We start from the raw sequence: 12,598 nt of genomic DNA on the forward strand, positions 1-12,598 counted from the left end.
TATTTCGTGAAGACTGTTATCCACCTTGGGCGAAGCTGTTGCTACTGCTTGCTGCTGATATCAATGGATTCGCTTATCTGGCCCGTCTGCTTGCTGCTGATATCAATTGATTAGCTTATCTAGCCTGTCTAATGTTAATTTACGTTTTACAACTAGTTACATTCATTCTCAGTCGAGCATTGGGCCAAGCGGGTTCATTTTTTTTTGTTCAAGAAATACATTAATAGTGATTAAAAGTGATCAAGGTTTTGTTGGTGATTCAAGAAGTCGTTCACAGCCACGTCACCATAATTAGCTTACGAAGATCGTCGTCACCACCATCCACACGCTGTATACTAGCGTGCCGAGATAAGTGAAGGTAGGCATTTTGCGACTTTTGTGTTTGGTCTTCTTTTTTTTTTACGTCGGGCTACGCCTTTTTTTTACTACACGGCCAATGAAATCAGCGCAAATTTCAATTCAGTTTACTATTCGTAAAAAGTGCAAGATCTTAGCGATAGGGTTTTCCAGGAAAAAGTCTGTTATATGAGAAAAGTAAAGATTGGATACTCTCATTCTATTGGTACTACTCCTAGACTGAGTAGTTTTTTGTCATTTTTACTCATTTTACTAATTTCAAACGCATATTTTTCAAAATCATGGGAAAAATGTCATCCGACGTAGAATTTTATGCATTAAAAATAGTCAACCACAATAACGATTACATTTTAACTATTATGTACATTTGTCGATTGGGTGGGGATTGTTAGAATTTTGAGAAATGTAAAATTTAAAATCTCCAAATTAAGCTGAAATGAAAGTTATTACTACTGCTATTATTTTAAACAACTGTACCTGGTATCTCACTTTCCGGCAGGTGCTTCCAAAAATTTAATATTTTGTAATCGTAAAATTGAACATATTTGTAGTTCTTTGGTGAACGTTTCAGCTCAATTGATCATAAGTTAACAAAGCTACATTAAGTCAAAGTTGACAATTTTGTATGAAAATCGGCATGCGCTGCTATTTTATCGATGCTACGATGTTTTTTTTTTGTGAAAAGAAAAATATCTGTATTTTAGATGTAAACGATTCATCACTTACTTCTCTTATCACCTTATTACAGCGCTTGTACTGCATCCTCTTTGACGTGATATTAATTTTTATTTTTGCTCTGCAGGTTCATTGACGAACGAGTGATTGGAAAATAATAACAGGTGAGTCGCAATTTCAAAAGATGTGCATATCGAGAGCTTCACCAGGCTGAAGCAATATAATTTAGAAATTATCTGTATGACAAAAATCCTACATAAGGGCGACATTGCATTAGATAAGCAAGAGAACTTCGTAAGGACGAATTATTAGAAATTCAAAAATATCAATGATTTGGCTACACACTTAGAAAAATGCTTGTAAATTTAGGTGCTCTGAGAGTGACATATACGAGCGTCAATTTTGACATAAATTTAATGCATAACAGACGTGAAATATAGCTCAATCAAACGTACTTTTCGTCGAGCAATGAACTTTTCAGTCTCGGAGTACTTAATATTACATGACATGTTTGTTTATGTCTCATCTTTGATGTCAAAGATGGATTCCGTCACATGTAAAATTAATTATTTCTAAGTGTGTATGGTCCTCTGGAAGGGAGATATTCCTGAAATAAGAATGTCAAGAACATCATGAGGATGAAGCATAAGAATTTTAAGATCTCATGTAGGCGATATTCCAAATATTTGCATATCGTGAACTTCATAAGAACGAAGGATTAGAATTGCAAAATTATCAACGAGGTGGCAATGAACCTCTGTAAGTGTAATATTCCTGATCTTGAGAATTTCAACTCGACATTTTCGAGTACTTCATGAGTAACCATATTCATAAATTATCATCGTATATTATTCACATATGGAGAACTTCAAGAGGACAAAGTATTCAAATTTCAAAATCGTCAATGAGGTGGCATCGCTCCACTAATGCTGGTCTAAGATTCAATTCAGGCATGTCCAAACACAACACGGCACTGCGTACTGTATTTGAACACCGCCACACAGTGGTCCAGAACTGTGAAAAGACGAGCAAACGTCATTATCTCGTGAATCTTGCATTTTTGACTAGTGTTGTGTTCGGGAAAGTTTCTCTTTTTTTGAAATTGACAGATCAATGATTAATCCCCAATCAAACATTATTTTTATTTAAATATTTCATATTCAAGATAAATCTTTGGCAAAGTTTAAGAAAATACAAGAGGTAATCAACTCTGCACACAGTGCCGAAACACAGCATAGCACACTTTTCGGCACGTAGGGCACATGTTGGCACACTGTTAAGTTTTGCCAATCGTACTCATTACTATTAGCGAATTTGTTTATTATCCACGTTGGAACCAGTTCCAAGTCTAGACCTGTGCGTCGATCAAAATATTTTCGGCGGCGGTGTGATATGTTATTTTCTGTCGGTGGTGGCGTCAAAGTTTGAATAAATTTTCCGACACATTCCCGGGAAAAACTTCTGATGATGATGATGGTCCCATCTCATACATCTACAAAGGTTTAAGCTGGACGATTAATCTTTAAGATAATTAAATATGACATTTTTTCCACGTTAGAAAACAAAATATAGCTGGTTACAGTTACAGTTAAATTCCCACTAAAGTTTACAGCTGTTCGCCTTTTTGTCCACATAAAATAATCATAAGTATTTCAAGCAATCAATAAAGGGTGTCCACGATGAAATTGCCACACTATGAAATTGCTCTAACTTTTTAACCGTTGGGTAGAATTTAATGAAAATTTGGGTGGATTTAGTTCATAGTGCATTATTTACATCCTGCAAGTTTTAAAGTCCTGTGATCAAAACTCGTGGAAATGGAGTCGAAAGAACAGCTCGTGCGTGATAAAATCTTGCGCATTCATCACGAGAACAAGGATCTCTCGCATTGTTCCATCGCTAAAACGTTGGGAATCGCGAATTCCACGGTGTCGCGAGTGATTAAGCGGTTCGAGGAACGGTTGACCACCGATCGGAAGCCCAGAAGTGAAGGAAAAAGTATTCCGTACAACACCAAAAATCACAACCGCGTAGTTGGGGCCATCAACCGAAATCCGAACGCCTCCGTTAGAGATGTGGCTAAGAAGCTGCACCTGAGCCGAAGTTTTGTCCAGAAGGCCAAAACTAAGGCTGGGCTTCGAACGTTCAAGGTACAAAAGGCCCCTAATCGCGACGAGAAGCAGAACAAGTCCACCAAAACCCGTGCCAGGAAGTTGTACCTCAACATGCTGACGAAAGTTGAATGCTGCATCATGGACGACGAAACATATGTGAAGGCCGACTTCAAACAGATCCCCGGCAACCTGTTTTTCACGGCCAAGGATAAGTTCAGCGTTTCGGAGCATGTCCGCACTCAGAAGATGTCCAAATTTGTGAAGAAATTCCTGGTTTGGCAAGCCATCTGCACGTGCGGGAAGCGGAGTGCACCTTTCGTGACCCAGGACACGATGAACGGACAGGTGTACATAAAAGAGTGCCTCCAGAAGCGGCTGCTTCCTCTCCTGAAGGCCCACAACGTCCCAACAATCTTCTGGCCGGATTTGGCCTCATGCCACTACTCCAAGGACGTGCTGAAGTGGTATGCGGACAATAAGGTCAATTTCGTGCCGAAAATGTTCAACCCTCCCAACACTCCGGAGCTCCGCCCCATCGAGAAGTACTGGGCGATTATGAAGCAGCACCTTTTTAAACGACCTAAGGTAGTGAAGACAGTCGAGGAACTGAAGAAAGTATGGGTTTACATGCAAAAAATGGTTGATTCACAGGTTGTGCAGAATCTTATGGCCGGGGTTAAGGCCAAGGTGCGGGCATTTGCGTATGGACTGTAAATAAAATACGAGTAAAATGGTAAAATGAAGTTTAATAGTTATTTCTCAATCCCTGAAAATTTGATGGCAATCGGATGAAAACTCGAATTTTGCGAATCAATTTTGTGTGTGGCAATTTCATCGTGGACACCCTTTAGTTAATGAACAATCAACAAAGCATCCTATTACACTAGCAACCCCGCAATCTTCTTGATTTGTTTTCCGTCGATCTTGTTTTCTGTGCTGAGCACCAATGCTACCGAGGCCGGAGGCAATTCTCACACCTGGACCCTACCTATCGACTCATTAGCTCCTTTACTTCCCTTCCATGATCAGAGATGTTATACCTCAGAACATCTTGGCGGCGCTGACTGGGATTGAATCCAGGCCTGCTGGGGTGGGAGATAATCACGCTTACCACTACACCACCGGTGCCGCTAACCCCCGCAATCTGATGCTATCATAATTTTCAGCAATGTTTGGAATGTTCACGAACCCCCGACATCTGCCAGAAAACTTACTACTTACTCCAAGCATCTTCCAAATAAGCTTCAAAAGTGTATTTGTTTTTATCAGATTTTAAATTCAGTCCTCTATATCCGTAATACGCACGCGAGGCTCATACCTTTACAGACTACTTTTTAAAATTAATCTACTACTATTAAATCAAATATTCAAAATCCATCATCACCATCGTGACGAATAGAAATAGTTTTTGCAGTGCTACAATAATTATTAAAAAGTCATTACGACAGCTATCCATATAAAATAATCCGTTAGAGATAACTACGTCAAGATACATAATTTGTCAATTCATAAAAAAAAAATCACTGGATAACTGTTCAAAACACAATTTTAATGTGTGAAATGCAAATTCTGGAAGTGTAGCTGAACGTTTGATATGTCTAGACATCGAATTGAAAACATTTATTCGTTTATAATATAATGAATTTTGTGAAGCACAAGTCAAAAAATGTGGTTTTCTTATTTCAACCGCGTTTCTAGTATTATATCTATGAAAGTCACTTCCTCTTTCAATTCGATCACACAAATATCGAGGCAACAAACCGTCAACTACTTTAAAAATGAACACCACAGTCAAATATACAATTCTTTGCTTCACCGGCAACCATTGTGAGGCGTCTAGCAACAAAGTTGCGGAAGTGAATCTATTAGATCTCGAAATCAAACGCATTATTTTATCCTGCAAGCGCTGTAATCTCGATATTTGTGTTTCATTGGCCAAAAATAAAATGGAAGGGTTAAATTCTAGATGCGGAGAGATGATTGATTTGTATAGCTGTATTTTACTGGTAATAGTTAAATGGTTTTTCAGTCGACAAAGAATTCGCGGAGTTGAACTTCAGTTTGTCATCAAGATATTTAATGTTCCGAACGCGATCAATAGTCTCATCATCAATTTCAACAGAGACGTTCTCATTTAATCGATTCCGCGTAATTACCATAACTATAGTTTTACTTGTATTCAATTTCAACTGCTTATACTTCAACCATCTTCTTGGAGAACGCAAATCTTCATTCAAGTGTAAAACGGCATCATCTTAACCCTTAGCTGCAATGAATAACACAGTATCATCTGTAAAAAGATTAATGTCTCAAAATCGTAATACACGTCACAAGTCATTAATATACATAATAAATAACAGGGACCCTAATACACTTCCCTGGGGCACTCCATGGATATCCCCACGAGAATCATTAAAAACAGTCCGTGGAGTCCTGTCACAGAAATAGCAGAAATGGGTTGAATTTATATGCAGTACACGTAATTCCAAAGCGCTTGATTGATCTTAACAATAAGGGCATATAAATTGTGTCAATAGCTCATTTAAGATCCAAGACATCAGTAACAATCGTATATTTACACTCCAAGTTATTTATCCACTTCGCTAATATGAAATTCAACGCGGTTTCACAATAATGACCTTCCCGATATCCCGATTTTTTTGGTATCAACAAACTATTTCTATTTAAACACCCCAACAGCTGGCCTTTAACAACAAGTTCTAAGATTTTCTCTAATATGTGCAACATTTTGATAGGACGAAACTCTTCGACTTTAATCGTTCCAGCAGCTTTTTGAATAGGAACCTCTGAGGATTCCTTCCAAATTTGTGGCACATGTCCATTCTGCAATGATCCATTAGTAAGGTCCAGAAAGATGTAGCCAATGACATGAAAGCAATTTTGAATAACTCTAGCATTATCATTGTCTACTCCAGCCGAGTTTGCTAATGAAAAGTAAATAACTCTAAATTCATCTAATGTAATTGGGTGAAAACCTTTAAATCTACAATTACTATTAACTGGCAGTTTTATTTCGTCAGGTTCATCGACCAATTCAATGGATTGATTAATCAATGAGACACTGTTGACTAAATAATCATTAAACTTAGATGCAATTACTTGTTCTGACTGTTCTAAAGTGCCATTAAATGTTATGGACCGCGGTTTGAAATTACTAGGTTTTAATAAAGATTTCAAAAATTTCCACAATTCTTTGCTGTTGTTTTGATGTTGATCAATCTTCGTTTGAACAGATTTGTTAGGGAAACTAGGATACATAATTGTGTGCATCACTGTAGATTAGGGAATCCAGGAGAAATGAGTGACCACGATCGTCTGCATGTACCTACACGAGAGATAGGCACGATAGGCTATCAGTGATGTGCTCTCGCAGCATCACTTGCAAATAGAGATAGGAGAATAGCCAGTTAGCTCCCGACCGCCGACGGTACCGGTATCGATTCAGTTCGATCGCGTTAAATAAATACAGTCCACTTAGAATAATAAATTCGTTTTGTAGTGCATAGAATAAAATTATTTATTAGTGATCGTATCACACCGGTGTTAATCCGAACTAGCTATTCGCGGGTGCGCACGTAGTGCAAAACGGGGAATTACCCAACAATATTCTCAACGAGTTTTCTTTGTCGATTGTGAATACTTATTACAAAACTATTTGTACCAATTGTCCCTTTTTAAGACGCAAAAAATACAAATTGTACCAGCTGTTTGAGTTTTTATAAGAAACAAAAAACTTTTGCTCAACTAGTTGATTGGTACACGTTTTTAAAGCGTTATTAAGAACAGCTGTAGATTCATCTAAGCTACCGGCCGTGAATGGAAAATCCACGCTCCTCTCAACAAGATTCAAAACAGCCTGTTTCGAATATTTCCTCCAGTGGTTCAATGTTACTAATGCATATTTGTTATTGTTATTAGGGAATAAATGAGGTCAATTAAAGTTCTACTGTGCCTGGAAGAGCAGTTTGTTTTAAAGTGAGAAATCATCTAAACGCTTCAAATGATTCGAATTAGAGTTATCACGGCAACTAATATTAAAATCACCAGCCAATATATTTAATTTACTAGAATCAAGGAATGTCTCGAGCCAGTTCTCTTAAACTTCAACCAAACGCCTGTCAGTAGAACTCGGAGAATGATACAAAACACCATAATTACCCATGTTCATGCCACGCACAACTGTAATACCCAAGAACCAGTTGCCATCAATAACTTCGTTCGTACAAAGGCTGAATTGGGTTCTTTAAGGGTATTGAGGTAAATGCATATTCGTAACCTGCATTAAAAATGGAACACAAACCCAAAATTTCATCAATTTTTGTACACTGGAACTATTTTAAATAAGCGCGATTACATTTGCAATAATCACCTTATTAGCGCTCCACGGTGTCACTTTGTATGGGAGCGAGCTGTCAGTTTGTCAGTTTAGTTTCAAACATTGAAGTTATTATTTTGCTTTAAATCTTGATTTAAAAATCGAGATGAAAGTGTGTGGGTTCGAAAAAAATATCGCTGTGCTCAAAAAACGAAGCTCTTTCAGATTATATATAAAAACCGATATATTTTTCAAAATTAAAGAACCCAATTGAACTGATTCTTTAACATAAATAGCAACACCGCCAATGTGTCTAGAATGTGATAAACAAGCAGCAATAATATATCCCGGTATACTATACTGATCAAAAGCTTCAGTTTCTACAATATGAGTTTTAGATAATAAAACTAAAAGAGGACGTTTTTCCTTAACAATCTGACGTAATGTTACGTAGTTTGTTGACAACACCGCGATATTAAAATAAAAAAAATAAAATAACGGGAAAATTTAAGAAAATTGTACACAGTTTAGAAGTGCACTAGTAAACAGACTAAAACCACAATCAGTTTTCCTCATATTCAATAAGTTCTCCTCGGAAAAGCGTCGGAAAATTTACTCATTCTATGAGTGATCTACGTTTTCGTGAATTTGAGTAACCTGAACTCAAATATGAGTAACTCTTACTCAATTTTGAATCGTTCAAGTGCTGCCCCGTAACGTGGGTAGATCACCTTTTCGTGGTACGTTACGGGATGTAAGATCTACCACCGATTCCTAGTCCTGCCTACTTCAAACTAGGGGGACAGGATTTTTCAGTAATCCAAGGAACGCATCTTAGTCCTTGTTACTTTTTATGTCTTGTTGATAGTGACAAGACTCGGCTTTTGTCCACCGAGGATGATCTTGAAACAAGGAAAAAATGAGTTATTTAGTCTTCATCCATATTATTCCTAATTTTCTATTCGTTGTTCCTTAGGTTTGAAGTAGTGAAGTTTGGCCCTGACTAACGACACGGGCTATACTACTGTTACTACAAATTACTGGACGCAGTGGTGCTAGTTCCCGAACAAAGGAAAAAATGTCAAGTGCTTGTTGGTGGAGTCGTGTGGCAAAGTGCTACAACCCTTTTATTAAGTATAGGAAAAGTACGTTATCCACCCCTACATAGTATTATAGTTGCATTACGTAACATTTTAATGGGCCCTAGGAATTCTTTCATTTATTGAGCATTACACGTTATAAATATGATACGCTTGTATTACTCTGATAAATATTTGAATGACCACGCATTGTAGTGTTCGTGTTCGAGTGTTCGTGCCAAGGGGGGGAGGTGGCTGTCAAATACAAACAATCGTCGCCTACCTTGCATAACTGGTTCCAAACGTAAACAAGCCATAAGCAACCTACAGCGTTTGTTTACGTTTGGAACCAGTTTCATACAAGAATGATCAGTAGGCTGATTTGACAGCACGTCCCCCCCCCCCCCCCAGGTTCGTGCACAGCGAGCAACGAAAGTTTTTTCCACGTGCATCGTGTTTTCTTCTCGGCGTGTGGGTCAACACATACACTTCCTAGGTACACGTGCGAGGTGAAGCCAAGCCTGCCGCGCACATTTCATGCCGCCTGCGTGGGAGTGCCTGTAAAACGTGGCTCGCTTCGTAAAAATGACACTCAATCTTATGTCATACCGTGCTGCAGTTCGTGTCAAGTGCTAGTCACAATGAACTTTGATTTCAAATTGCAGTAAAATTATAAAAATTAGCGTTTAAGTAAAATTGTTAAATGATCTACACTAATTGCCGACTCCACCGTTTGCTTTTAATATAGAAATACACGACACGAATGACATTTACATAAGGTCCGCGCCAACAGGCAGCTTGCTGGTGTTAGAAGCAAAAATATTGTAAACATTGCTCAACATCTGCGAATAGATAGAAATACGTCACTGCAAAAATGCTGAGAACAGATAGAAATACGTCACTGTCAACAGCTGTTTCGTGTAAAAAGATAAACATTGCAAGGAAATACGAACACCCCTAAACATTTGCACATTTCACTAACACCAATAAGCCCTTTGGCCCAGACCTTATATAAACGTCATTGCGACCACGGGCTGGCTGATGGTTTTGTTTTACTCTGATGGACGATGGTTTTAGCATTGGGCGATCTTGGATCGATTTTTGAGAGATCGATCTTTTTCATATCGATTTTCTATTTTTAGGATCGATTTTTTGTTCATTAAAAATCGTAAAAAATCGATATTTCTGTTCGATCTTTTCGATCTTCAAGGAAAAAATGAATGTCATTTTTTCAGTGTGTATCGAAAAATCGATTTGTGTTCACGCCAAACCATTTGGAAAATTTAATTAACATTACCTAAAAATCTGCATCACCATTTCTGTCTGTCTAGGCTCGGAAATTACTGAACTGATCGGCGTGAAAATTTGTATGCAAGGGTTTTTGGGGCCGGAAAAAGTTTTTATTATGGTTCGATACCCCTCTCCCTCTGGCAGCTAGTGTTATGCAAAATCGGTGACAACAAAGACGAGTAGTTCCATGTTACCAAGCTAATATTCATTGATATGGGGTTATGATGACTACACGCAAACCAAAAATCTATTACAATGAATGTTAGTTCCATTTCCTATCATCCTCTGTATATGAACATCGCAGCGAATGTTAGAAGTTGACCTTGCAGGCGATGTAATGGTTTTTTGCCTTTTTTATTTCGTGTTCTGTCTGTGCTTTCACCTACACAAGCAAGCATTTGCCTTGATTTTTATGTATATCATGGTAGAATGACGCACACACTTGCCTCGAATCTCTCCAGCAGAAAAAGCATACGAAGTCGAGTGTGAGAGGAAATGAGCGCTTCTTGTTTGCTTTTAGGCTATCCTTATTCAGAGGCATGGAAAGAGCAGTGTAGAAAGCACAGGTCTGATAACCGCAACGTTCGTTGTTCAAGTCCAGTCGGCAAACTTTTTCCTATTTTTTTTTCGACATAATTAATTTACCTCACTAATACACTCTACATTTTTCGGTCTCCAATTTTCTTGCATTGGACCGCAGCTAGGTATATCGCATCCTCGGTTCATGCGGTCTCCACTTACATCCTCTGATGATGAATCCCACATAATTGTAAGCGAATCTTACGTTCACCGGTTGGGTGTACCGTCACATTTTTTACATTTTTTTACAATTGAACCTGACAATTGAAAGCATTTATGGCATTTATTTCATTGCTGATTCTTTAATTCCACTTGTTTTTTTTTTTTTCTTACCGTCTTTATTTAAGGAATTCTTTAATCAGTTCTTCTGACAAACAAGCAAATCTCTTGAACAACGCAAGTAAACGAAAATGAAAAATGTGGTTTTGTTATGTCTTTAAAATTGCATAAATATAATTTAGCATTATGGAGAAAAGATCGATCGAACTTCTTCTTTTTCTTTTTATTCTCCCCCCCCCCCCCTACTGGTGCTTTTTTAACGCAGCGGCAGCGAGTCGACGTTGTTCGCGCGTTTTAGCAGCGTTTCTTTTGCGTTCGCTTTCGATTCGCTGTCTGCAGCGTTTTTGCTGCAGAAGAAGCTCGATTTTTATTCTTGTGTGCTGGTGCACCGAAAATGGCAAGCACTTAACCGATATGGCCCATTAAAGGGTACTGAATGGTTTTGGTATCACACAAACTACAACTAATTTTTCAAAGATGTCTGACCTTGTAAATTCCATTTACTGTTCCCTGAAATTTTATCGAGATCTCAGACCTCTGGGGGGGGGGGGGCGAAATTCTAGCAGAGCTTCTATGAACTTCTACAAAATTTCTTTTTTTTTCCTCTGTTCGGGCCTAACACTACTGCGACCAGTAAATTGATCTATTGTAGTATATCCCGTGTCCTTAGTTTAGTGCATGTCGTATTACTCCAACACTGTTGAGAAATGATGAAGTATTCGATTTTTTTACAGTTGCCACTATTGCATTTATCGCAAGGATCCGACTCTAATTGAAAGGTCCCGCTATTTATACCCTTCGGAGTGTTGAAACACCCTCCAAAGGCGCGCCCCTTTGTCAGTCAAAATTGGATTCCAATCAAAGTTTTGCAATTTTTCCTTAATATTGACGAACTTTCTTTAAAATTCTATGAACTTCCGTGATCCCCAGTGGTGAAAAATCTTTTATGATATAAATTCAAATCCAAAACGGGTCAGGCTGTCAACAATAAAAAAAATGGTTGCTGGCAGACCAGATGGCAGATTTCCGACTTCAACGCATTTTCCTCTGTTTGTAAAGAAACAAGCAAAAGTGCCTCTTCTTCATCCGACGACGAATCCATTGCTCATGATCGCTACGACTCAGCGAAAAAACTGCATCAGTTTGGGGGAGACCTTTAATTTGGAGTTTTCAATGCCTGTACCATTTTTGCATTAGTATAATTGAGTGGCAAGTATAAGGCGAGAAATTTCCAACCCAAGAATTTCCTAGATCGGACCGGAATCGAACCCAGCCACCTCCAGCATGGTCTTGCTTTGTAGCTGTGCCTTTAACGGCTGAGCTACCTAAAGGAGATCCAACTAAAAAGAGCGATTATTAAATGAACATACATAAAGATAAACATTTCAAAAGGTCCTATCTGCATTCATCGATTCTCTTCATCGACTATCTCATTCATTAATAACTCAATTTCAAAAGCATTCCTTGCTGTGTTCAAAGTTCTAAGCGAAAGACAATAACTTATGCTATTTAACTGTGTGGCAAAAAGATCACGAAATATGTTTTTTGTAGGTGTGCCCTAATAAAAATAACCATAAAAGAGAGCTTAACGACGTGTGCGGGGTATCATGCAACCCATTTGTGGGATAGTTTACCCATCCGGGATATAGTTCGTTGATGGTATTTGTTTATTAGGGTGGTTATCGAAAGAGGAAGTCGATGAAAAGAATCGATCAGAGCAGATAGGACCTTTTGAAATGTTCATCGAGATTTTTTACCGATTTATCGATGAACATTTCAAATGGTACTATCTGATTTGATCGATTCTCTTCATCGACTATCTTTTTTGATAACCACTGCTATGCAAACTGATTTAGCGCTAATTTTACAACATAGGCTGATAAAGGAGA

General features: G+C 38.1%; 1 protein-coding gene across 1 annotated transcript in view; it reads left to right on the forward strand.

The window, feature by feature from the left end:
- Positions 1-259: 259 nt before the first annotated feature.
- LOC135712648 (uncharacterized) overlaps positions 260-12,598 on the forward strand; it is a 49,445-nt gene continuing 37,106 nt past the window's right edge. The window contains exons 1-2 of the mRNA XM_065235600.1: positions 260-358; positions 1,160-1,196. The gene's annotated coding sequence lies outside the window, so the exon portion shown is untranslated. The remainder of the gene's footprint in view (positions 359-1,159; positions 1,197-12,598) is intronic.

The sequence above is a fragment of the Ochlerotatus camptorhynchus genome, unplaced genomic scaffold (genome assembly GCF_037179485.1).
Source record: "Ochlerotatus camptorhynchus isolate MF236.1 unplaced genomic scaffold, CSIRO-AGI_Acam_v1.1 ptg000498l, whole genome shotgun sequence".
Lineage (NCBI taxonomy): Eukaryota > Metazoa > Arthropoda > Insecta > Diptera > Culicidae > Ochlerotatus > Ochlerotatus camptorhynchus.